General features: G+C 45.3%; 1 pseudogene; it reads right to left on the reverse strand.

Annotated features, from left to right (window-relative positions):
* Positions 1 to 948: 948 nt before the first annotated feature.
* Positions 949 to 25,822, reverse strand: LOC121833557 (annotated as a pseudogene).

The raw sequence follows: 25,822 nt of genomic DNA on the forward strand, positions 1-25,822 counted from the left end.
CATATTTTATGAACTGCAAAGTAAATGCTCACCCTCAGATGAAGCTTGAAGTTTGAGGTGGAAGTTTTTGAGCCCGAAATTACTTTCAGGCAGGTTTGGCACTTTGCCTTGAAGGTAGTGGTTTCGGAAAAAGAGGAGCCTTCAATGGGGCTCAAAAAACTTTCCATCAAGGATTGACCGCGGTCCCTTCCCTGACATCCTGTCTGTCTCACGACTGATGCGAAGATACTTCGACCTCTAAATAAATTTCATGTCACTCTAAATCCCATCAAAACGTCGCTGCGGTTCTTTCCTATGAGGGCTCCCCTTTCAACAATGATCAGATATAACTAAAGCAAGGGTGCAGACGAGCTGGTTCAATACTGACATGGTAGACGCTGGAGCCTGGGAAAAGAAGGGACGTAAGACAGACACAAAACTACAAACACAGCTAAAATTTTATTTAAGTGTCACGTCCTTCAATAGGTCTACGACTATGCGACGCAGACACAAAAGGTTTGACAACAAAGAACCTCAGAACGAGGAGACATGATATCGCCAGGCATACCTCTAACAAAGATCCATCGGAAGGAGGGTGCAAGAGATAACCAAGAACGCTTCCAAAACCAGACAAAGACCATGCGATGCAGACACAAAAGGTTTAAAAACAAAGAACCCCAGAACGAGGACACATGATATCACCGTGAATACTTCTAACAAAGCACCATCGGAAGGAGGGTGCAAGAGATAACCAGGTACGCTTCTAGAACCGGACGAAGACCCATAACCAACCAGGACGTTAAGAACACTACTAAACAGGTAAAAAAAATTAGAAACGTTCGAAGCGGATTACCCAAAGCACCGAACACATTGCTAAAGCACCCATTCTCACTAACTATTCTCAAGGACTCTTTTACCAGATGGTTATAGCAGTCTTGCTCCCTATGAGGGACTTTTGTAATGCTACAATCAATAACACCGGGAAAAATGTTTAGCTAACTTAGGAAACTCATTCGTGTCTTTAGCCGCTCTCTTATGCTCACATAGTCGATCATTAATACACCTCGCAGGCTGACCCACATAACTAGCACCACAACTCACAGGGCCTTCGTACACAGCCCCAAGATCAGAAGCCACTGACTGCCTTCAGATTATGCAAAATATCGTGAAAATAGGGCAAGCAGACAAACTTGCTCTTGTCTACTCTCACAACTTCCCGCACCGTAGCACCATTCAGTAGCCAAAAGATCACACCCGACATAAACTCCTTATTATAGTTCGCCAAATTAATCCTTTGAAGTTGTTTCTCCAGGCCAAAACCTAACCGGTGTGTACAAGAAAATTTTAAAGCATTCATTTAAACAGATTTGACCACACCACTCTTTACATTTTTTGAGTGACACCTCAACCCAGACAACAGAGGTTTCGATCCAACCTTCCCAAATTACCAACAAAGGCCATTTTCAATCAAGAACCGTATACCCAAAAACTCCAACCACCCGTCCTGAATGCCTTCTTCTGGAAAAGCGTTCGATGAAACGGCTTCGATGAAACGGCGTTCGATGAAACGGCGTACGATGAAACGGCGTTCGATGAAACGGCTTCGATGAAACGCCGTGCAATGAAACGGTTTTCGACGAAATGTCCCGACCCGCTTTCAACAGCCTCGTAATCGCTACTTAAAGGGACACTACAACGAAATTTCGGCGCTCATTTTTTGGTCTATATGTGTTCAAAGGAGCAGTATCGCATCGAACATACCAATATCTTGTTAAAAAAGTCACGAAAAGAAATTTTAAAACGAATTAAACGATTCGCAAAGAGCACCTGGTGGATGTCGCTAACGCCTCCCTTGTATTGCCCGTCTAGGAGCCTTGACAGCTGGTGACGGAGGTTGTCTCGCCTCCGGCCACGACGAGAGAAGAGGGGCAGGAGGAACTCCCCTCTTACGAGAATGCCTTTTGTGTGTCGCAAAAGTCGCTATTGTCCCCCTACAAGATTACAGAAGATTATCCCGTCACTCAAAAGTCGTACAAAAGCAGCCGCTTCGGTGACGGGAACGACTAGGCCATCCTCTCGACGTCAGCCTCGCCGTAGCTTTCCTCGTCCTGAGACGACCTACCTCACGATTGCGTTGGATGTCACGTGGTCTCCGCTGGGCCTTCTCCGAGCGCTTGCCAGAGTGGGCCGTTTATAACAAAAAATACAGCCACCAGGCTCAAAATACAAACGTGCGATTGTCATTTATGGATATTGTGGATCATAATCAACCTATTTTTTGAACACGACGGGAACATTTCAAATTTCGTTGAAGCATCTTTTTAAGGGAGACTTCAAAACGCCGAAACAAGGAATCAACAGCTAAACTAACCCGCTCTTCAAACTTCTCTGGGAGGACCCAAACTTTTTAGACTTGCCAGTTTGTAGCAACACTACCCCGCCTCGGTCTAGTTCTTCCTTTACCCTGCGCAGAGTTGTACGTAATACGTTACATCCCTATTGAAAATTCCATCAAGATACGTAATTTGGAACACTGACTGCCAGTCAGCAGCCTAGGTGGAACGTGATGGACCATCAGACGTCATCTGACGGTCTATCAGATGACGTCAGACAGCCACTGCCAAGGGAATTTCATCAACAAGGGCAGCATTTATATAAGAGTAAAGCTATACGCACTCATAAATATCGCCAAATGCCTCGATAAAACAAAATGTTCGAGAAACAAAAAAGAAAAAAAAGCAGGACCACCATGGATCGAACCCGCGACCACGTGCGTACAAATCGGACACCTTAACCCCTATGCCGTGCTATCGCTTTGGAAACACGATTTGACCATTTCTTTTATACGAGATGCTTCGGCTGCAAATGCAGTTAAGCCTTCAGCATGTTATGCAGAGCACTCGTACGTCACTCGCCGTACTTCAGTTCTACTCACCTGCCATGTAGAGTACTTTCGCGTCGTAGAACGATCCTTTTGTTCGCGCGTCTCCGGCCCAGTAGACCTGGTACACCTAGTCGTCTTCAACTACACCGCTAAAGTCCCTTACATCGTCGGAACTCACAACAGGCTAAGTCTTGTCGAGTGGAAATTCTACTAAAACATACGACATTGTAGAGCCCTGGCAGGATCGACAGGTTGGAGCAAGCGGGCAAACAAAACGAGTCGAGAGCGATCGTTCATGAAAGCTCGGCGAAGCGGCGAAGCCTCTATTCTATGGGCGAAGCGAAGTGGCGTGTTCGGCGGCGTTTCGGCGGGCTTCTGATCAATGTTGTCGGTCGGCTGCGTGTCATATCTCTAACATCAGCGGTTTTATGGGCTCACGTCCCGAAATCGTTTTCTTGTGCATAGATTATTTTTCGTATTGAAAGATTTGACGAAATAGTGGTATCCGAACGAACTTTACGTCCTTTGACCGTACGTCTGTCTGCACGACAAAGCTTTTTGACGTACAGTCAGAGACAATGGATGTACAATCAAAATCGCCACCAAGACATCCTGATGGCATTTCGCAGCGTCCGACTGCCACCAGGAAACCATCAGGAAGACGACAAGTGGAGTCTGACTGGAGTTTGACTGTCGGTCAGAGTAACTTGTTGGCCAATCAGACATGCTTGACGTAGAGTCAGGCACAGTCAGCGGTCCACTAGAAAACATCGACTGCCAAACAGGGTTACATTGATGGAATTTTCCTTCAGGATATTTTGCACGACCTCTCCTCCCCCCCCCCCCGGTTCGATAAAAAGGGTTGTTTTCATTTTGGCGCATTGACCAGCGAAAACGGAAGCTTGACACTCTTCAGTTTCCGAAAGCCTTTCTTTACAACACAAAGCCCCTGAATCTATTTTTTTAGACCTGAACAACAATGTCAAATGACCCAAATAGGTATTTCTACAAAAAAAAAGGAAGAAAGAAAGAAGTAGGGGCAAGCTATATCCGCTTTTTTTAGATCCTTTGTTTTTTCTTTGCAATCGAAAACGGGGAGAGGAGGACACAAAGTGTTTGTGTGCTTCTTCGAGAAGCTCGAGGCGGTAAGTGCACAGACAAGTATTAACAATGTCCTTTTCGGTTATAGTGACTACGACCATTTTCATAATGTCACAACACGAGACAACGCTCCGTCTACCCTAAAATACACTAAAAGAGATGTGATAATACTTGAAGGCGATATTGCCCCAAGCATCCTTGTTTGTTGCTGCAAACTTCTCTTAGAAACCAGGATGCATTTTTTTTCAGCTTCTTTCCCCTTAATTGACCCTGTTTTAAAAGCTACTTACTGTTTTGTTGTCCAACTTCTAGGGTTGGCACATTTTATTTGTGAATTTCGCAAGTTATCTGCTTTTCAGTCACCCTTTTGTGAGTCAGCTTTTTCGATCACTTCGAAAATACTAATTGTCTTCCTTTTTCTTTTTTTTTTTTTTTTTGTTGATGTTTGTACCCGAGCAGGGCGCATCTTATTTCAAGCAGAGATTTTTACAAATAAAACATAATGATGGCTGACGTAGACTTGAGATTCTGTAATTGAGGAGGGAGTGCAACTTAGGGGGCCTACATGTTTCCGCCGGAGCGGAAACATGTAGGCACCCTACTGCAACTCCTCGTTGGGGCCATAGTGTGGCTTAGTTCTCTGCCCTTGACTGCCCGTGGTATCAGAGGACGTCTATCGGGAGAACACCGGAGTAAACTGCAATCGGTCCGTGCTCCGTGCGTTTCTGAAAGGCATTAAGGAAAGGGCACACACGGCAAACGTGCCTTTACATTGCCTTGTTTTAACCGACGTTCTTATTGTTTGTTGTTATGAACGTCCTGGAGTTGTTTTTTTTTTTTTTCTATTACTTATATTTATATACTGGAAACGTTTTCTTCTTCACGAACTCCTCAAACGAGGCTCGACCTGTTCAGAGCCAAAGGAAGAAGAATATCTAGCCAAACCTTATTTATTGTTTAATTATCACCGTACTGGGTACCAACTATGTTTTGCTTTTGTCTGGCAATATATGCCAGTACAGTAAGATTAACACAAATCAATTCTTATTTCAGTTTTGGCTAGTTGAATGACGACTTCAACAGCTTCGCGATTTCGAAAATCGAGAGTTTTAGCAGATCATTCCGGTACCTCCGATAACGGTACTCGATAACGACATGACGCATGCGCAAAGGCGGTGGAGGAGTATCGGATGTCGTTATTGGAGTCATCGGGACGATTTATTAAAACTCTCTTCTATTATCAGGCAACGGTTGCAACGATGAAGCTTTGCTCTATCTTCGAGGTAAATAGTATTTCCATTGCTTCGCTGAAGCTCAGTGCAGAGCATAAAGCACTAAAATGCTCAAGGGCAATAAATGGAAGAGGTGGCAACAATAAGAACGTGAATACCCCTCTTCCCTTTGTTTCTTAGTTGAGGACAATAATTTTGAAAGTAACGGATTACGTTTTGGTGTAACGGTCACTTACTTTTATTGTAGGGTAATTGTAATTAATTACAATTTAGCCTTGAGTAATTTTAAATGTAATTCCTTAATATTTTCCAGTGACGTGTACAAGTCTGACCCTGCGTACATCCCCAAAGCAGCGTTGTTCAAGTCTAAAGGAACTACCACTAATCTCGTCACGCACTTCACTGACTGATTAAAAAACGCTGAGCGCTGTTCACTAGACAAAATTTTGTACGCAACTTCATGATTATTGGCTACAATATTCAACCTAGATGAATATTGGCTGGCTATCATATCCAACCTAGATGAATATTGGCTACAATATCCAACCGTGGAGCCCTCAGAAGGAAAAGAAATTGAAAAAAAGGCGTTCATACTATATTTGTTCTTTGGGGGGGGGGGGGGGGGGGGGTGTATTCTTGAAAAAATGTAACGAAATACATTCATCCTGATGGTATCGCGATACAGAAGAAACCTTCTAAATGTATTTCGATACAGTTATACAAATAGTGCTAAAAAAATGTATTGCGATACAGAAATACAGATACGAAATGTATTTCTGAAATACTATCGCGATACATTGGTAACGCGATATTGCCCAACCCTGTTTGAAGGCTGGTAAAGATACTTCTTGTGTTTCCAGTTATAGGCCCACTGCCCTTACCAGCTGTCTCTGTAAGACACTGGAGCGAATGATTAATCGTAGACTAATGTACTATTTGGAGCATGGCAAGGTACTCGACAAATTTCAGTGCGGCTATCGTTCATCAAGGTCTACAGTCGACCATTTGGTCCATCTCGAAACTGTTGTGCGTGAGGCCTTTGCGCACGGGCAGCACTGCCTCTCCATGTTCTTCGATCTCGAGAAAGCGTACGACACGGCTTGGCGCTTTGGCATTTTGAGGGACCTGTTTGACCTCGGACTACGTGGTCGCATGCTTCGTGCAATTCAGAGCTATTTAGACAGACGCACGTGCCTTTCGAGTCCAGCTGGGAACATCGCCGCTGTGTGCCAAATTGTGTTGGGGCCGAGGGCTAGTCAAGCTGCTTGATGCAGCTTTTTTCCTCGGTCTCCATCCGTCATTGTATGTGATGGAAAATAAACAATTTATTATTATTATTATTATTATTATAAACACTCTCTCCCGTGAATTTCTGTAGGAAAATGGAGTGCCACAGGGGGGAGTGCTAAGTGTCACCTTGTTTATAGTTAAAATGAACTCCATTGCTTCAGTAATTCCTCCGTCGGTACAGTACTCTCTTTACGTCGATGATTTACAAATTTCAGTTTCCTCCTGTAACCTCTCAGTCTGTGAACGCAGGGTTCAGCTAGGCATCAACAAGCTTACTACGTGGGCTGACAGTAGTGGGTTTAAGTTCTCTCCTGAGAAGCCTGCATGTGTTTGCTTCAGCCGCAAACATGGAATCCTTCTTGAACCATCCCTAACAATCTACAATTGTAATCTTAGTGTCCAACCTCACCACAAAATTTTGGATCTTACGTTTGATAGCAAACTGAATTTTATTGCTCATGTAAAAAGCCTGAAATTGAGAGCTCACAAATCTCTCAATATCTTTAAAGTTCTCTCGCACCGGTCTTGGGGCTCAGATCGATTGTGCCTCCTGCAGATCTATCGCTCTTTGGTACGCTCCCGACTAGACTACGGCTGCTTTGTTTATGGGTCTGCCAGACAGTCTGTTCTCAAGATGTCGGATCCCTTTCATCATCTTGAGCTTCGGTTAGCTACAGGTGCGTTTCGTACATCCCCTGTGCCCAGCCTATATGCAGAGGCTAACGAGTGCTGCCTCGAGAGATGTAGATTCGCGTTGGGCATAATGCACTCTCTTCGCATCCGATCTGTGCTCCAGCACCCTACTCGAGAAGTTGTTCAAGAAAAACGCTCGGAACGACTGTTTCTTGCAAAACCTAGCGTGATCCCTCCGTTCAGTATGCGACTGAAGACCTTGGCCGAGTTTGTCGAATTTGATGTGGCGTCCCAGGTAGTAGAATTTCCTGGCACCATAGCACCTTGGGAGCACCTTGACATACACTGCAACCTGCCTCTTGCACAGTATAACAAGAAAAACACTCTAAGTGCTGTGCTCCTGCAAGAATTTTATGAACTGGCTCAATCGTATGAAGATCATACAAAGTTCTATACAGATGGAACAAAATCTGAGACCTTTGTTGGCTGCTCTGTCATTGGCTCTTCAGCGGAAGTTGCAAGGCGGATAAACTCTGCCGCTACCATTTTGACAGCGGAGCTGTATGGCCTCCTGCTGGCTACGGAACACATAGCCCGCCACAGGATACCGCTGGCAGTAGTTTTCACGGGCTCTCTTAGTGCCTTGCGAGCCATCTCTTCACTGCTGGCTACAAGGAATTCCTTTGTTTAAGTTCAGAAGAAAGTTATTGTGGCAGCTAGAAAGCGTTTCACCATTGTCTTTTGCTGGATTCCCGCCATGTTGGTATCCCAGGCAATGAGGCGGCCGACCGTGCTGCTCGCACATGCGTCATCAGGGAGGTAGACATAAAAGGGATCCCTTACGTGGACTACCGCTCTTCTGTAAGGTCACGCATACAAGCCCAATGGCAAGCCGAGTGGAATGAAGAGATCTACAACAAGCTGTATCTCATTAAGCCAAACCTGCGTGAATGGGCAAGCGCCCGACACCGAAAACGGTTTTATGAAGTAATACTGTGTCGGGACAGAACGAGCGGGTTGGTATGGATAGTTAAACTAGAGGAAGAAAACGAGAAAGGACGGACAAACACAAACTTCCAACTGGCAACAACATTTAATAACACCAAGAGTTTGCTTATATACAGGAAAAGGGGGGGGGGGGGTGAAAAAGGGGGTGGAAAGGAGGAGCACTATGCCGTCAAGGGTGCGTCGTCGCTGTCGGGAAAGTCGGGGGAGATAGCTCCGAACTTAGAAATCTTATCTCTTTCCCCGAAAGGGCAATGGAAGGGAAGGCGATGTTGTCCTTAGATCGACACATGGCGAAGGCTTCCAGAATCTCCCGACTATACCTCGAGGTGTGACCCCCGATTCTTGTAGTAGAGGGAAGGACGGCCGAGCAGGAAGTTTCCGATGCGTGTTTGGCGATTGGGTGGTGAATGACCTCTGAACCGTTGGAGACCGCTTTTTTAACCTCATTCGCGCGCTCTCTCAGGTGGTCGTTTAAGCAGCGCCCCGCTTGGCCGATGTGGTGCCCGATACATCGGCCAAACGGGGCCGATGTATCGGCCCCGTTTGGCTGATATAACCAAACTCTGTATGTAAGCAAACTCTTGGTGTTATTAAATGTTGTTGCCAGTTGGAAGTTTGTGTTTGTCCGTCCTTTCTCGTTTTCTTCCTCAAGTTTAAATACTGTGTCGTTTACGCATTGGCCACACGCATCTGACTCATGGCTACCTGCTCCGTGGGGAGGATGCCCCTTTGTGTGAACAATGCGATAAACCTCTAAGTGTTCTCCATTTTTTAATTGAGTGCCCTTTCTACGAACGGGGACGCCAATCTCACTTTGCACAGTTGTACAGAAATCACACTCCCTTACACCCAATGTTTTTGTTGGGTGATGAACCATTCGTTGCTTACAAGCAGGTTTTTAAGTTTTTAGATGATATTGGTCTTCTACATCAATTGTGAATTTTAAAGTTTCTCACTCATGCCCATTGTTGTTTGTGATTTAATCTGGTTTTATGTCTTATTCCTTTATTTTTAACCCTGGCCACTAGAGTCCTTTCTTCACGCTTACCCTTAATGCAATAGTTTCCTTTTTTGGCGCTCTTTGGCCTCAGCAGCCCTTGCGCCATAAAACCCCAATCCAACCAATCTCCTTATCCTCCTCTCCTTCTCTTCTTTTCTTGCTTTTTCTCCCATTCAATTTAGCGAGGAAATTTAGCCGCTAAATTTAGCGAGTTAAGTTCTCCCCTCTAAATTTAGAGGGGAATTGAGATCACGTGACCTGAAAACCAATTTAGTTTCCCCGCTAAATTTTTTGGGTTATGCGTTGTGTTAGTAGGGAGTTGCAGTAGATCGTTCTTTTCCTCCGCTACGTTATCCCCGAAGAAAACGGTGTAGCTGCGCATGCGCGCTGCCAGCCTTCTCTGCATAGTTCAAGGTCTTGTGGCGGATTACGGAGCGCTATCCGGGTGCTTAGCGGGCTGCGGAAACGGTCTACTACAATTCCCTAATGTTAGCGGGCAAATTTGGCGATACATTTCGCGGGAAATATTTCCGCTAAATTTGGCAGGCAAATTTTTCCTCTCAATTTAGAGGGGAAATTTCCCCACTAACTTCAGCGGAAAAATTTCCCCGCTAAATATAGCATGGCGGTTACTCCGAACGCAACGCCGACGTCGTGGCGCCAACGCTGCTCAACCACGAAACGGGCTTCTAAGAGCTGCGCTCTAAAAACGTGCTACGCAGGGGGCGTTTGGGGCGCCTATCCGTCGGGCACGCGCCAGGAACCAGGTTGGATGTACCTTGACTAAGTTCTTTATACAAGATGTTAACGCAACCTTTCGGTCGTTTCCATTACGCGAGCCGGCAGGAGGTCGAGGCGAATGGTGTATGGAGATTAGGGGAGTCCGTCGGCAACGACGACGGACACCGCGGACTGGACGGTAACACAAAATGAAGGCGAGAGGAAGCGAAGTCCGAAGGACATCCAACCTTTTCGTCAGACCGTCCGCTAGAGTTTACGTCAATATCTCGATTCGGCTTGAAAATCATAAGCCGCCAGCATCAAACGGAGGGAATCATACTTGATTCGATGAGCTTGACTAGCACATCGAGGCGTTTACATGGGACGCTTCGATGTGCCAGCCAAGCTCATCGAATCAAGTATGATTTGATGCGCTGCTATGTTATACATGTAAACGCAGTCTGCGGCCGAGAATAAAAGCTTAAGGGCTTTCCGCACTGATTACCAACTTTATCTTTCCCCACAAAAGTGGGATCTATGCCCACCCGCCCTCCCACTTCCCCGTATCCGCTTTGCTGCTAAACCACTTTGTGTACGCGACTATGAGACACGGATACATTTCTAGTCGTGGACGGCAAAAAGCGTCTTCAGTGTGGGCAATCCTTTATACTGTTAATCCTGGGCTTGTTAGAGGAACTGTACGTGATTTTCTTTCGAAGCAGACTATCGCAACGGTCATTTTTGAGCTTGAAGTACCTGCGGCCAGAAGCAGTGTTCGTGGCTACGCAGAGGCGTAGCCAGGAATATTTTTCCGGGCGAGCGGGGAACGGGCTGAGGGTGGTTAGGATGTCTGTGACATGGGGTGTGGAGGGGGGGAAATTCGGAGGGGGTAGCCAAATGCATATGCTTATTATAGGGTCGGCAGGACTTCGAAGGGGGGGGGCGGGGGGGGGGGGGGTCAAGCCCCATAAGCCCCCCCCCCCCCCCCTGACTATGCCACTGGAGAGAGGCGAAGGCCGCTTTTGCAAAAGACGCGTCTGGCATGACGACATAAAGCACAATTCACCGAGCAGCCACTGGTGGCGTCGCGCAGGCGCCGTCGTGTGTCTCCCAGGTTTCTAGAAGGCCCGACCGCGCTGCGTTGCCCGCAGTTGTGGTGTCCGCTTGAACACATTGCTTTAAATAAACACTTGCGTTATAAAGGCAGAAACGCAGTTACATATTTCTGGTGTACAATAAATCGAAATTTTAAATAAAAAAGTATGCGTGAGTGGCATCTCAATGTTTAAAGATTGGAGAATCTTCCGTCACGTTCGTCTTCTGTGTAAGATCTACATTTCGCCAACGCAGAGCGAAAAATATGCCCGCCCCAAATCCCGCGCCCTGCACGATGGCTTCCCCGCAAGCAGAAAGTGAACTTTTGCTCATTCGAAATCTTCGTCAATGAGGAGGCGGCAGCGAACCAAAAAGGAAGGCAATACTTAGGGTCCTAATGTACCCATTTACTTACTCTAGACTCTTTTACCTCCTACGGCTTTTGCCGAAAGTAGCGGGGCGCCATGATGTTGCAGGTCACAGATCCGCACACAACCCAAGCAGGCAGCTGCTTTACGTATTCGGTTCACATTCCACGAGAGATGATTTATGTATGGTGTGAACCTACATCGTGACCGGGATTTTTTCTTCCGAATCACAATGCGACACTATTCCAGTTTGTTTACGTTTCAATTCTTCAAATTGTATCAATTATAAAATGAGAAAGCTGCGAGATAACAAGACACTATTTGTTTAACATACTTATTTCCTAGAAAGGGTGAACTCGCTGTCCATAGTGGTCTTCATATCCACACTTTTTTGTATTAGCGAGGACATAGATTCTTGTATGCCATTGCGATAATATCAAATGGCGAATAACAATACTGTAGTTCAGCGGAGTCTTGATCTGCCGTGATTACCGACCACGGGTAGAAAACCGAGCAGAGGGATCCTCTTTTTACTCGGTTCACAGGAGCGCGCAGGTAAATTATTGACACGGTAGATGTCGCAAAAAGCTTCCGAGGCATGGGCTCCGGCCCCTTTTGTAGTTCTGGGCAGTTACCTGTCCAAGCCGTTGTGTATACTTTTAGTTTACACCTCGCTCAAAAACGAGCGATGGCTTCTCAATGCGGAATTGAAAAATTTTCAATGCTTCACTTGCCATTGAGAGCTGGAATGATTGCCTCTTTTTTTCAAGTTCTAAGCAGTTTAAATTACAGTGGACATTATTTGTACAAAGATGTATGCTACCTCCGTAAATGGAGCGCAACTCGAGCTCTAAGCGACTTTTGGCCGCTGAAAAATTCCGCCTGATCAAGGATGAATCCCGGGACATCTCCAATGTTAGCCGAGCGCTCTACCAATTTAGCTAACCAGGAGCTGGCAGGCCTCTACGGACGTTGGCAGTAGCAACTAGTCATAGGGATAACCATCGCTAGGGGTTATGATGTGATATTGGGAGGTAGCCTATTTATTTTTGCGTAGATATTTTACGCCTAAAGGACAACCCCTAAATATCATTATATCAAAACATACACAAAAATATTGCCATTTGGGCCTTATTTTAGCTTTTTTTCATTGTTTTGTCCAGATATAGGTACGCTTTCGCAGACCCGCGTTTATATTTTTCTATCCCATTACCTCGTATGATATTTTCTTTCGCTGCGATCAAGAAACGCTCACACTAGTGAAATTGGTCGTTTCTTTTCTTCTCCCTATCCGCCAAAACAGTTTAGTTAAAAGCACATTTTAATGACACGTTTTTTACGGGTTTATCAAACCTGACTTACGGTGGGGAACGACGCTCCAAATGCGCCTTAGTATAATGTCACATCCAGGAATTGTGCCTATCTTGAAAGCCTGGGAGGACGCGTAAAGTGCGCATTAAAAGGCAACTCCGGCCAAAATTCAAAAGGAAACAAATTACTGCTATCGATTTAGTGACACAACATACGACCCCAGCCAAAATATTACGTCCAAGGGAACACCGCATTCTCAACTAATGCCGATAACAAAAATGCTACCCGCTGCAGGGAGCCGCTCCTTAGCCGGCCGCTCCTTAGCCGGCCGCCAGCGGGTCACCGATCGCTAAAAGAACCTTCGGCCGTGACGTCACGATCGCTTTCTTTTTTTTTTCCGTTCCGGATGGGCTTGCCCGTTGCGCGGTCGAGCGGCGTAAAGTGCGCTTCTTTGAGACGCTCCCGCCGCTACTTCGGCTGGAGCTTGGCGTGTTTAGCCGTTGCTTTTATCTGTAGCCCGTAAAGGTGCGGTATAGCCTTTTGTATATTTGCTTGTGAGGACTCTAAGGGCGCTATGTTGCGCTTTTTGCACTCCCAGGAGACTTGGAAGAAGCAAGTGACGTCAACGACTAGAGCAAACGCAGATTGGATGTTGACAGAAGAAAACAAAATCAACATCCAGTCTGCATTTTCTGTGTCGTTGACGTCACTTCCTTCTTCCTAGTCTCCTGGGAGTTCAAAACGTGCAACATAGCCCCCAAGGCTCGTTTCAGCGAGCAACTCGGTGCGCGCTCGCGCACATCGTGGTGTCAGACAGAAGCAGTCTTCCTGCGAAGTTCGTCAGCACGTGGCAGTGGGCCATGTTCATATGGGTTAAGGCTCCAGCTATCGTCGTCTTCGATGTCTTTGCTAAACGACGTGTCTGCTGAAAAAAAAATGAGGCCAGCTCAGTTTGGAAATCGGCACACGACCTTGATGCGGAGATTCAAAATCAAGCGCTTTATTCATCCCATTTGGAGGAAAGAAGGAGGTAAAAAAAAACATTTGTGGGCTGCCCACAGTGAAGACGTAAGCTAAAACATGCCGTCAACATAGCAATAAACTTCGCATTACTAAGTCTTACACAAAAGATAAACATGATGAAAGTATCCGCATCAATAAAGCAGCCATTGGCAAATGCAGTGTTGAACATGCAGCATTCACGCTCCTTTGAATGGGGAATTGTGGGCATGTAGTCTACAACCACACACTAGCTCCAATCACAATTTTTTTGTGTGTGTTTCTTTTGTGACGTTTGAGTGCGGCAAGCCTTTTCTTTGATATTTTCACAAATTAGATCCACCACCTAGACGAACGTATGTGGTAAATTACAGCGTCGTAACTTACAAAGTCACTTTTTGCGCGCCTGAGGAAAAAAACGAATAAACAAGCGTATACAGACCAGCACATGCGTTTTCACGCGCCGCGGGCCGCGCCGAAGAGCCCCAAAGCTTCATGTGTGGGACTGACCCCCAGCGCGAAAGCGAAAAGCCTAGGTACGAGAACGGACAAGCGCACGCACGGCGAGGGCCCCCCGAGTACTGTATACGTCGCTGGCAGCGCGGCGTACAGAGTAATGCCGCTCTATCCGCTGAGCCCCCATGAAAATTTAGACTTAGAGACGAGTACGGACAAGCGCCCGCATGGCGACAGCCGCCAGCTACAAATTTAATCAACGCCTGTCGTGCGCGTTGCACCGCTCATACAAACACCAACAAACAATCAGGGTATTTTGCCGCAGAAAGTTACTTCCGCCGTTTTGGAGAAATAAACGACTACGGTATTGATTTTGGCGTACGCCATAACCACTACCGTAGTCGAAGCAGAGGGGCAGTAAGATCGGTATCTTACACCGGAACCGAACGAGTTCAATCGCTTGCCAGTCGCTAACTTTTCGGTATACGCACTAACTCGTGCTACATATGCTGGATATCTACCACGCATACATAATTAAGACGAAAGCAGCTTACCTTTTATTTTAAGCAGCTAGCGCCGCAGATTCAGGTGCCGCTTGGACCGCGTACTCGTTGAACGAGAACGACCGTAACGTCAAGTCCGCTTAGCGGCTGATTTCCAGTGTTGCCGGGGCCTCGAGCGGCTATGTTTCTGTTTCGTCGACAGCGCCTCAAACAAAACTTCGAGGCGTCGATATCTTCAAAACTACGCACAATACTGAGAAGAAAAGTACACCTTCTAATTTAGGGACGCTGATTGCGCTAAAAACAGTCATAATCTCATACTCGAAACTATGAAGCGGAGTTGCTCTTTAAGAATGGAACGAGATAGTGTTATGAGGGCCCGTTCGCATTGCATTCTCATTTGCCTTATGAGCGCGCCTTGCGTGGCCCAGTCAGTAGTGCATCTCACTCGCAACCGAAGAGTCGTGGGTTCAAATTCCGCCTAAAAGTCTTCAAATTTATTTTTAGGGCGAGCGGATTGCTTTTTAACATGAAATCACTTGAGACGTGCAACGACCTTTATTTCGCATTACATGTCATGTTTAATGACTTTAGTTCCACGTCAGGTTTCACGTGAGTGTTGTGGGTTGTTTGTATTTTTTGCGCAAGGTCATGGAGCTGTGACGTCACGACCCTATCGACCAATCAGGATTTTCCCGTCACTGCCACCGACGCCCATGTCGGTGCCGGCTTTTCTGGGACACGAGGTCCTTAACGGTATCGAGTTCAAATACCAATAAAACAGAAGTAAGCTTTTCAAAGAACTACTCCAGATGGAACCTGTTGGTGTTAGACTGGTGGCAGCTGATAAAACCCGTTTGCTCCAGAGCCGTTTAGGTAGAGAGTTTGGCCATTCGTTGGGAAGTAAAGGACACAAATAAGGAGGCGCCATTGGCCGATAGCGGGCTGGGGGTGTTCCAGGGCGTCTTCACTAATTCGAATGTGACCAACCAGAATCCGGAAATAATACGCTGGCGGTGGTCCAGAGAAACAGACTTCATAAGTGCATTGGAGTAACTCTTGGTGACTGAAAATATGGTGCACGTAATGTTTCGGTGACGGTCATCCAAAATCATGATGGAAGAGTGCGACTAGCGGAACGATCGACACAATCCGTACAACAAGCGACGAGGCCCGGGAATCTGCCGTCAGAGCGGTCACACTCTGCCCGAATAAATTTACAGCATTCGCATTCCTTCTGCTTGGCCTCGAAGTAGTGTGCCATACATGCCGTAAACTCTTACGAGGAGTGCCACATGCGTGTCACGACATGTGAATACCACTCAAAGTCTTCTTGCATTACCACATATCGATATGACTTAGCTAAACGTACTGTCAGATATTCGCCTTTGAAGCCTGAAATTACTCTTCCTAAAAGTGATGCAGCACATCGAACCCACTGTTCCGACACAATAAAAATAGCAGAAGGCTCTAAGTCCTGTCATTGACATTCGGTACGCGACTTGTGGAGAAAAACTTATAATAATGATGGGTCCTCAATTTTATGTTACACGATTTGCTGAGCCTTAATTGTGACCCTTTGGCTTATGTTAACGTCGCTTTGTGGTCACAACAAACGTTCTTGTCAACTAGCCTTATTAGATATCTTATGTTTTGTATGTACAATACTCTTCAATCTTAACGCCGCCGGTCGGTTACCCAAATATTCATTTATTGCCGGCTACACAAAGCTAAATTGGTCACTCCAGCAGCTGGAATTTTCCCCTATGCTAGGTTTTAATCGGGACTCAAAACGAAGCCACATAATTGGACCTGCAGGTCTAAGAATAGAGTTATGAATGACCAAAACGGTAGCATCTCATGACGTCGTAAAGTTTGGGAAACGCTATACACTCCGTGTGACGTGACCGGCGCGCCACCGCGCGGCCGTTACCGAAGGTAGGCAGTGAGAGCCCCAGCGAAACGAAACCACGCCGCGTACATCAAAACCACGCCTATGTTTTGTGGGACAGCGACAAAGATGGACCCGTGCCGTACGACGCGAGAAATTTGGTCTCCCGACCATGTCTGCCAGTGTGTCGGCACGGCTGACATATTCTACACTGCCGCTTTGCGCTCTGCGTTTGTTTTCGTACCAGTAACGCCCACATATCTCAGCTTGAACTGAAATGCCATCCAACACTCGCGGGTATGCAGTGCGAATTTCGTTGAAGGAATGCCCTCCAATGAAGTTTCGGCCGCACCCTACGTGTCGATGATATTTCCGGACCAGTATGGCACGCAGACTGTTCTTCATGAAGAAAGATTCGGACGGTACAAAAAGTGACAAATATAAATCTAAGGAAAACTGCAATGAAACTTGGAATCACTGGAAATCGATGTTTGAGTATGGAAGTTTATGTGGAGTGATCTCTTTTTTGGTCAGCCTCCTTTTAAATGTGGAAACGCTGACACCCCGAGTCTTGTAGACAGCAATTTTTTTTCTCAGCTTTAGAGCCACCTATCTAAAAATTATTCAAACTGGAAGTACCGTCCCACTGGTCCCTTCCTCCCTGTAAAGTGTGCACCTCCCGGTCAGGATGAGTGGTATTCTCTTGACAGCCTTTGACGGTCAAAACCGGTTTCCATTTAGTTACGCCGCGCAAAAATATTTCCACCTGACTAAACTATGCCACCTATTTTAGATATAATAACTGTTTTTTTTTTTTTTCAAGCTACGGTTGTCCAAGTACTTGAGGGCCGAAAATCAGCACCTCGCACAACCAGATTACTTCAAAACAGCTGACCGCAAAAGCCTTGGACGGCCAAACCGTATGTTGGCCGGCAGCTTGGTTTTCTCGGCTTGGAAGCCAAATTCGTAAGGTTGTTTGAACTGGAAGTACAGTGCCACTAGTCCCTTCCTTCCTGTAAACTCTCCATCTTCCACGACGAGTGGTATTCTCTTGACAGCCCTTTCACGGTCAAAACCGTTTCCCATTCAGTTACGCCGCCCAAACCAAATTTCCACCTGGTTTGCCTATGCCACCTATTTTTGGTATTATAACTGCTGTGCCAAGTTACGGTCATGTCCAAGAACCTGTGTGTCCAAATCTGCACTCCGCACAGCCCGGTTATAACGCAACATTTTGGGTCTAATATTGGGTATTCCTGACAGCTTTATTCCTTTATTCGTTCGAACCATAACTTTCACAGCTGCTGTCTTAATAAAACTTGGCCCTCTTAGTGCACAAACTTAGTGAACATCTCACTTGCCTCCAAATATCATTGTCCCAGCAGTCCTGCGTTTACAGCGACGGGCAAAACTAATTTCCCATTGAGAACAATTATGGTGGCGTCCGTCTTGCTTTTTGGAAAATTGCTCGAACCCCTTTTTCGACCGCAACTAGAGAAATTACCCCTAATAACGGCTCAAACTCAGTATATAAGAAGCGGAGAACAGCTAAATGCCCTTCTTAAGTCTGCCCCAGCACTCATGCAACGTCCCCCTCAACGTATCGGCTCAAAGAGCAAAAGTTCCGTCCGTGCGCGCTTCCACCGCCACAGCTTCGCATGCGAAAAGGCGCCGCATGCTGCTGAACACCAGCTCCTCCGCTAGCGGCGCTACGCGCGTTCTTCAAAGCGCCCCCTATAGTTCCCGCACGGAGCGTATACTTTCCCACATTCTATGCGTACTCTTCTTATTTTAAAAGAAAAAAGAAAAGATAGACATGGTTAAACTTCCGCAGCTTCTCATTCGGCTTGTGCCTGGGAAAGGGGCAGTTGGAAAGAAAGAAATTTCAAATTATGACTTTCGGCGCATCAGTAAGCCTTTTTTTTTTTTTTTTTGCTTCCCTAGTGGAACAGTGTCCCAGATAAAACTTTTAAAGGGTAATGTTTAGAAACTGTTCATTTTCTTCATTAAATTAAGGGAAATGTATTTTTCTACTTTGGACAAAAAAATCCAGAAACACGTGTGTAGTAAAATCTTCGTATAATATATAGGGTCCCTCAAGTCACCAGGCTCGATCTAAAATGGACCGTAAAAATCGACGCCTGCACGTAGCCGTTTAAACTTTTCGTCAAAGGTGTATTTCACAGGTCGGTTTTTTCTTGTAAAATTACAGAGCGTAGTTCTCTTTTAGTAAAAAATAGGGCCACGAAACTTGCCAGGGTCTACGGCGGGCGGTGACCCAGACGACAAAGTCCAGTTGCGAGCTGTGTTTGCCGTTCGTATTGGTAGATGGCGTCGGGAGCAGCGTCTGAAGGTGCAGCCGACCAGCCAAAGATAGCAGACGACACGCAGACGAAATCCGTTGGCAGCAAAAGCGCCGCCGTTATGCAGACGCGTTTTTTACTTTAAGTTTTGCTTTTATTATTCGCATTCATTTTTTAACCGAAGGTATATTTCAAAAAAAGATTATATTCATTTTAATAAACCACGGTGGTCGCGAGCCGTCGCGATTAGGAGGATAGCGCCATCTATCAATACGAACGCCAAACACACCCCACTACTGGACCCCTGTCGTCTGCGTTGCTGCCCGCCGTTGACCCAGGCAAGTTTCTTGGCCTTATTTTTTACAGAAAGAGAACTACGCTTTGTAGTTTTACAAGAAAAAACCGACCTGTGAAATACACCTTTGACAAAAAGTTTAGATTGCTACGTGCACCCGTCGATTTTTACGGTCCATTTTAGATCGAGCCTGGTGACTTGAGCCACCCTATATATAACATGCGTAATTATTAGGTAAATTTAACAGATCCAACGTAGGAGTAAGTGTCAAAAAATAATTTAAAAAAAAACTGTCAGAAACAGATGGTTTACCATCGTATACTAGAACTTCAATTATTTACCCTTTGTGAATGCACGTTTTTTATAAGTCCAAAAAATATACTAAAATTGATTTGTATTCGATGTTTTGAAGACCATTACAAGGGTTCTTTTTACTAACCGAAAAAGCAAAAACTATTAGAATAACTTTTTTTAATTGTGGTGGATATTTTAGTTCCCTCTGCATTTCAATTAGTTTTTTGTTGTTGTTAATAAAATAACATTTTTGTCTAGAATTAAGTTTGTACTTACTGAATAGGTTGCGCTCATGCTTTCATTGATGTATAATATAAAATAAGATTGAATATGACAAAAGTTATCATCATCGAAACCAGATAAATTATCAACAAAAAAAGTCTAAATTAATCTAGTTTTTCGTTTTCATTTTACCTTTTTAAATATAGTTTGAAAACCGTTTAAAAAGCTTTTTTCTTAAGCGGAAGGTACTTGAGCCTGCAGAAGTATCCAATTACGTTACCCGTGGAAATCACCCAATTTCCAAAATCTCGTTTAGTCGTTTAGAAGTCAAAAACTTGAACAATAGAAAAAAATTACGGAAAGACTGTTTTCTGTTTCGTCTTAGTGAAGAATATTCCCAACATATAGACACTTTCAGGCTGCCGTGCATGGGCGCCGCCATAACCGACCTTCAGTTTTTTTTTTCCTTTCATTCTGTTCGCTTAACTTTATTGTTGAGACAGCAATATTAAAGTGAGCCGAACGGTTATTGCCACTTTAAGTTCTCACTTGTCCTTTTCCCCAGTATAAGCCTTTGGGGAGGCTCGTCAACGCCGGCTTCAGTGGCCATGCATCTCCGTGAGACAAGAGAAGGTCGGCAATGGCGGCTCAATTGGCAGGTGTTTAAAGCGTCTATACACTCTCAAGAAAAAAGGGTGTCAAAAGGTGTATTCTTACACCCTTTGTCCCATATAATACACCCCACAATTTCAATTCGACGTACAGTGCCCTACAGTCGAACAGAGGGCCCGAACTTTTACGAGGGGCTTGATAGCCGTGTGGTACAACATTTTAAATAGCTAAAGTACGTATAAAGGACCACATAAAGAAAACACCGAGTTTTTACAGTAGGGCCAAGAAAACCCGGATTATTTTTTTCGCGTTCAGTAAAACGTACATTAGCTATTTTATTAAGTTGTACCACACGGCTACCAAGCCTCTCGTAAAATTTCGGGCCGTCTGTTCGACTGTAGGGCGCTGTATGTCGAATTGAAGTTTGGGGGTATATTATATGGGACAAAGGGTGTAAGAATGCACCTTTTGACACTCTTTTTTCTTGAGAGTGTACATATTTCTTAGATGTTTTTAAGACATAACCTCTTTTCCTACACAATTTGAAATGAAATCACTCAAAGCTAGTGCGTTAAGATTTGTAGTAAATGAAATTTTTCTCTCATTAAATAGAATCCTGCAGCACTCAAATCGTAAATTCAATTAATGCTAGTTTTGGGGAGCGCGGTTATGTTGAGTCTGTAATCGAGTGTTTGTATTGATATTTTGTAACTCATTCTTATTCCAGTTGTCTAGCGTATCTATCTCTAGGTGCTCCTTTACATGTGTAAGATCACTTGGTAGTGACACTATTGTCAAAACTCCTGTGCACTTGCCGGATGGCTTTCCTTGTGGAGAATGTCAGGTAAGCAGTACCAAAATATTGGGGAAACATGGTGTTTAAATTAGCCTATTTCTAGAGTATCCGACCTATTTAAAAGCAGCAAGCTTAAAGGGGCAGTGTAGCAATGTTAACGTTGAAAGAATTTGCAGTTTCTGTTTCTTATAATGTTAATCTGGGAACAAGTGAGAAAAAACGCGCCGCATTCCCCCGAAATACTGCGATTTCGCTGAATGAAAAAAACACGCCTTATTTGCCGATCTGCAGTTACGCGTGGCAGTAGCAGGAACCGCGGTGTCATGTAGTAAGGAGTATATGAAAGTCAACAAAACTATTGCCCCTGCGCCGATGCGCCCTCCGTCAGCTCCGTAGGAAACTGCCTTTTGTCCGGATCGCTCACCGCGTCCTTTACCTATGCTAATAATACGAAAGTCGATAATTGCGGAGGCAGTGCTGGGGGCCGTGGAGACAGAACCTAAGGGGAAACCAGATGGTGCTCCCAGTGATGCCATTCAAGTGACAATGCCAAAGTTGAGAGCTGCACTCCTACAATAGATTTTCTTTAGTTGCTTAAATTAAAAAGCAGAGCAAATAAGAAAAAAAATGATATCCTGTCTGTCGTTCTATAGATGACACAGACTAATTTTCGCCGTTAATTGGCCTGTGTACGAAAATCGTCGCACCTACTCTTTAAGAGCAGCGCTACTGTTACGCGGTCACTGTGGCTGTTTTGCTGAAGCCGACATTGTGATAGCAAAAATATATATTATTATTACGCAATGTCAAAACGTTTTATTGTGTTTCTCAAAGCTTTCGAAAACTTGCTACTGTAAAACGAAATCACCGACAGGTTGAGAGTCTTCACACCACAGTATGAGACCAAATTTTTTGTAGTGGTTTTACACATTTGGTTTGAATACAAACCATTTTTTCCCCACATATTTGTATATTGGGAGGTTAAGTATATCATATGTAGTGTTTTTATTATCCGTAAAACCGGGCAACATAAATGTGAAGTTTGGGCTACAAAATATGTGCAGGCTGTTCTTTTATTTACAGATTGTTTAAAAAATCCGTAAAAGTTACACGAATACGTTTCGTGCTCGTGAGTTTACATGGCCAAGACGACATAAGATGGGAGGATAGTCTTCACGATAAGTCGGATAATGAACCAAAATGTGTTAACTTAATTTTTAAATAGTAGAAATAAGCATGCGTTTCAAAGGAAAAACTCGCTGGGCGTTATCTCAAACTAGTAACTCAGTAAATCGATAAAAAAATATTTGACGCGCATGAGAAGCGTTGTGGTGAGCTGAAGTTATCACTCGTGCAACAGGTTCGGCGCTAGCGGTGGGAAAATGCGTACGATAACCGCGCGTTGTTGTCATCGCTCGCGTTTTCGCACCACCAGCCTTTCGCTTGAACGGGGGGTAACTTTATCAGACCACCGCCCTTTTCGGGCTTTTAAAATGTTGGAAACATTTACTAAATTTGTGATATTGAGGGCACTCGGCGTGTTTCTATGGAATGATATATTTTTTTTTTAAAAAAAAGGTAATTACCAGCTTATAGGAATTCATTTCACTTATCCAGACCGTATTAGTGTAATTTTCACGGCCTGTTTAAGAGTAGCTGAAAGTTCTAAATAAAACATTCCTATATAGTTGATTCAGTGCGCAAGCACTGAATCAAAAACCAAATGTAACAACATTGATATATCGTATGCCCACTCTTAGTATTTTTCACTTATCACATGGTAAACATATTTGGTAAAAAATGAAACCCGTTTAGAACTTTTTGTAAGGCCGGATTAGAGTGCAGCTCTTGAGGAGGAGGATGGAAGGGTACCGAGGGGAAGGTGACTCCCTGAGGTCACGTGACCTCAGGAAGTCACTTGACCTCAGGGGGTCACGTGGTATCAGGGCGGTCACGTGGCATCAGGAGGGACACGTGCCTTCAGGGGGTCACGTAACCTGAGGGAGACACATGACCTCAAGGCGGTCACGTGGCATCAGGGGGGTCACGTAACGTGAGGGGTCACGTGACCTTGGGGGTCACATAACCTGAGGGGGGTCACGTGACCTCAGGGAATCACGTAATCTGAGGGGGCACGTGACTTCAGGGGGTCAGATGACCTCAGGGGGTCCGTAACCTGAGGGGGGTCACGTGACCTCACAGTTACGCCAACGTCGACGGCGATGCCGCTCAAGCCGGAAACGGGCGCCTAAGAGCTGGGCTCTAAAAACTGATATTAGGAACTCAAACTTACACTGGTTTTCTTTTCTTGAATAGGTATGCTGTGTCGGCATCTGCACGCCTGCCAAATATAATCATAATGTTGATCACAACACTCTGAAGAATCCGTGCTAAAGGACAGCATGAATCCGTTAACTTGTTAACGAAATCAAGTTCCGTTCCAAGGATTAAGAAAAAAAAAACGTGCGCAAAATATATTCAGAGGTGGTGGCGATTTTATTTGTAATTAGGCTTCCAAAGAATGCACATAAAAAGTTAAAAATAATATCGTACTCAGACTTAATTCATAAACCTTTATGCGCCGCGCTGCATCAACCGGGGATCCTGGATGATGCAGTGAGCTAGCCTGTCTACTGGCACACAGCATGTCTTTGATCGACAGAGTGCTCAAGCTCCACGGTTACAAGCGCGACCCCAAGCTGGGAGACTTCAAGGCCCGCTTTCGCGTAGACTGCCGCCCGTCTAACACCGGCGCCAATCCCTGCAGCCCCCTCACGGCGGTGCTGGACCCCTGCGTCGACGGAAGTTCCGCCGGCTCGTCTGTAAGCTGTGCACGCAAGGAGCTCTCGCTAGACGCTCGAGGCCAGCCTGCTAAAAGGCAGCAGCCCATGGCGCCCCCCGAAGACCGCCGCCAGCACTAACGCTCTTCACCTCCTCTTCACCATCCCATCATCATAATCACCATCGTAGTCATAGTCATCATCACCCTCGCCCGCAAAGTTCATTTAAACGTAGTCAGCACCTTACAACACCATTTCATCACCATTAGACGCGTTACCGCGGGCCTTCGTGGCATGGGCTACTTGCCTTTCTGCAGCACCGCGGCTCTCCCGAATAAACAAATAAATATTTAAAAAAAAAACATAGCAAATATCTTGGGTTCTTAAAATCGGAAGAATCAAACACGGAGGACAAGCACAGGACAACCCCGTTCTTGTTATGTGGTTGTCCTGTGCTTGTCCTCCGTGTTTTATTATTTCGATTTAGAGTATTCATGTTCAGCTCGCTCGCCTTTACCAATCCTAGGTTTAATCCACAATACTGTCTATTTCCATTTGGTTGAAGACCCCACCGGTGTGCGGTAGTGTATCACTACTGCGTGGTACATATAAAAAGGGGCGGTGCAGCGATACTCAATTTGGATGTTTTTCACAATACATGAGCCTACTGGCACTAGTGGGACCAAGGTATACTCGCCGCCAACGCCACTGACCAAGAAACCTTTTTGTTGCGGTGTAATTTCAAGGATAATAGCAAGCGTTTTCTTTCAGACTCCTTCGCAGAACGTGATCTCGCCGCGTGGGGGTCGCGTTTCGGCATAGTCCCCCAGTGACAATATTGAATGCCGCTCATAGATTGAACCCGAGCATTGCGTGAGCACTCGATTTGGGCTCGTGATGATTAACTGCTCGTCGAGCATTTAGGTAGAGGCTCGTGTCACATCACGGAAATGACGACCACGACCAAATATATTTTTCTTACGACCACTTCACCTGCGAGTGCCACAGCGCCCGCTTTAGTCACGCCCTGCTTTGCACTCCTCCCGAGAGATGGCGGCGCATCTCAGCTGCTCCTCCGCTGCTGTCATCGGCTGTTGTATGCTCTTTGGGTGCCCTTTTACACGCATCGTATGCTGCGTTGTCTTCCGCGTTTGCCTTCGTTTTATCGAGTCACGTGTTGTTTTTTTACTCTCAAAACTAAAGCACCCTCCGAGCACGGCCCTTATTCTAAACATATCGTGTGTTAGGAAGAAAAGTGAACCGGGGTTTCCTTATTGTAAAAATAATATAGAGGTGTCCGAATGCTCGTTCTCAAGTTGGGAGCAGACACCAGTGTCTCAGAACTTGTCGTTATGTAATCCAAAGTTTATAAGTAATTTTCGTATATTTTTCACAAAACAAATGGCGACTAAAGGAGTCCGCACATACATGGCTCTGAGGCGTCTGCTACCGGGAACGCGCCCCTGGCTATCAATATAATGTTGCTATCCTAAAGAACGCCCCTAAGCTTAAAAACCACGGACTCGAGAAAATTCAGACCGAGAAGCGCTTTTCACCACGAACAAGGTTAGCTCGGGTTACCTTGGTCTAAACTTTGGGAATTCGGCTAAGCGTTAAGGCTACAAAATCTAGAAAAAAAGGTTTAAGATCAATGACCTGTCTAGTTACAAAAATATTTATGGTACGACTTTGACTAACGTCGAGTTTTTGAACTAAAACTAAACAAAGTACACCGCTTGACGGTTATCAAGTAAAGAAATGACCCTTGCTGCCCCTGTGGACGTCACACCCAAACTTTCTTTTCTGTTTACGAATTTTCGGAGCGTATAGAATAACCAGATACTGTGCTTGATAATGCCAACATGTGCAATAGCATAGTCATCCTCAGCACAAAAACGTGGCTGTCCCCGGATATATAAGATAACAAACTCTTCGATACTTGCTTTTCTGTCTTTCGCAAGGATACATTCGTCAACAAGGGTGGCGTCGTTCTGATGATTGCTGTTAGGAACCACTTACTTGCCTCTGTAGATTTTATTGAAACCGACAT

This window comes from Ixodes scapularis, unplaced genomic scaffold, assembly GCF_016920785.2.
Source record: "Ixodes scapularis isolate PalLabHiFi unplaced genomic scaffold, ASM1692078v2 PGA_scaffold8__174_contigs__length_109621045, whole genome shotgun sequence".
NCBI classification, from domain to species: Eukaryota; Metazoa; Arthropoda; class Arachnida; order Ixodida; family Ixodidae; genus Ixodes; species Ixodes scapularis.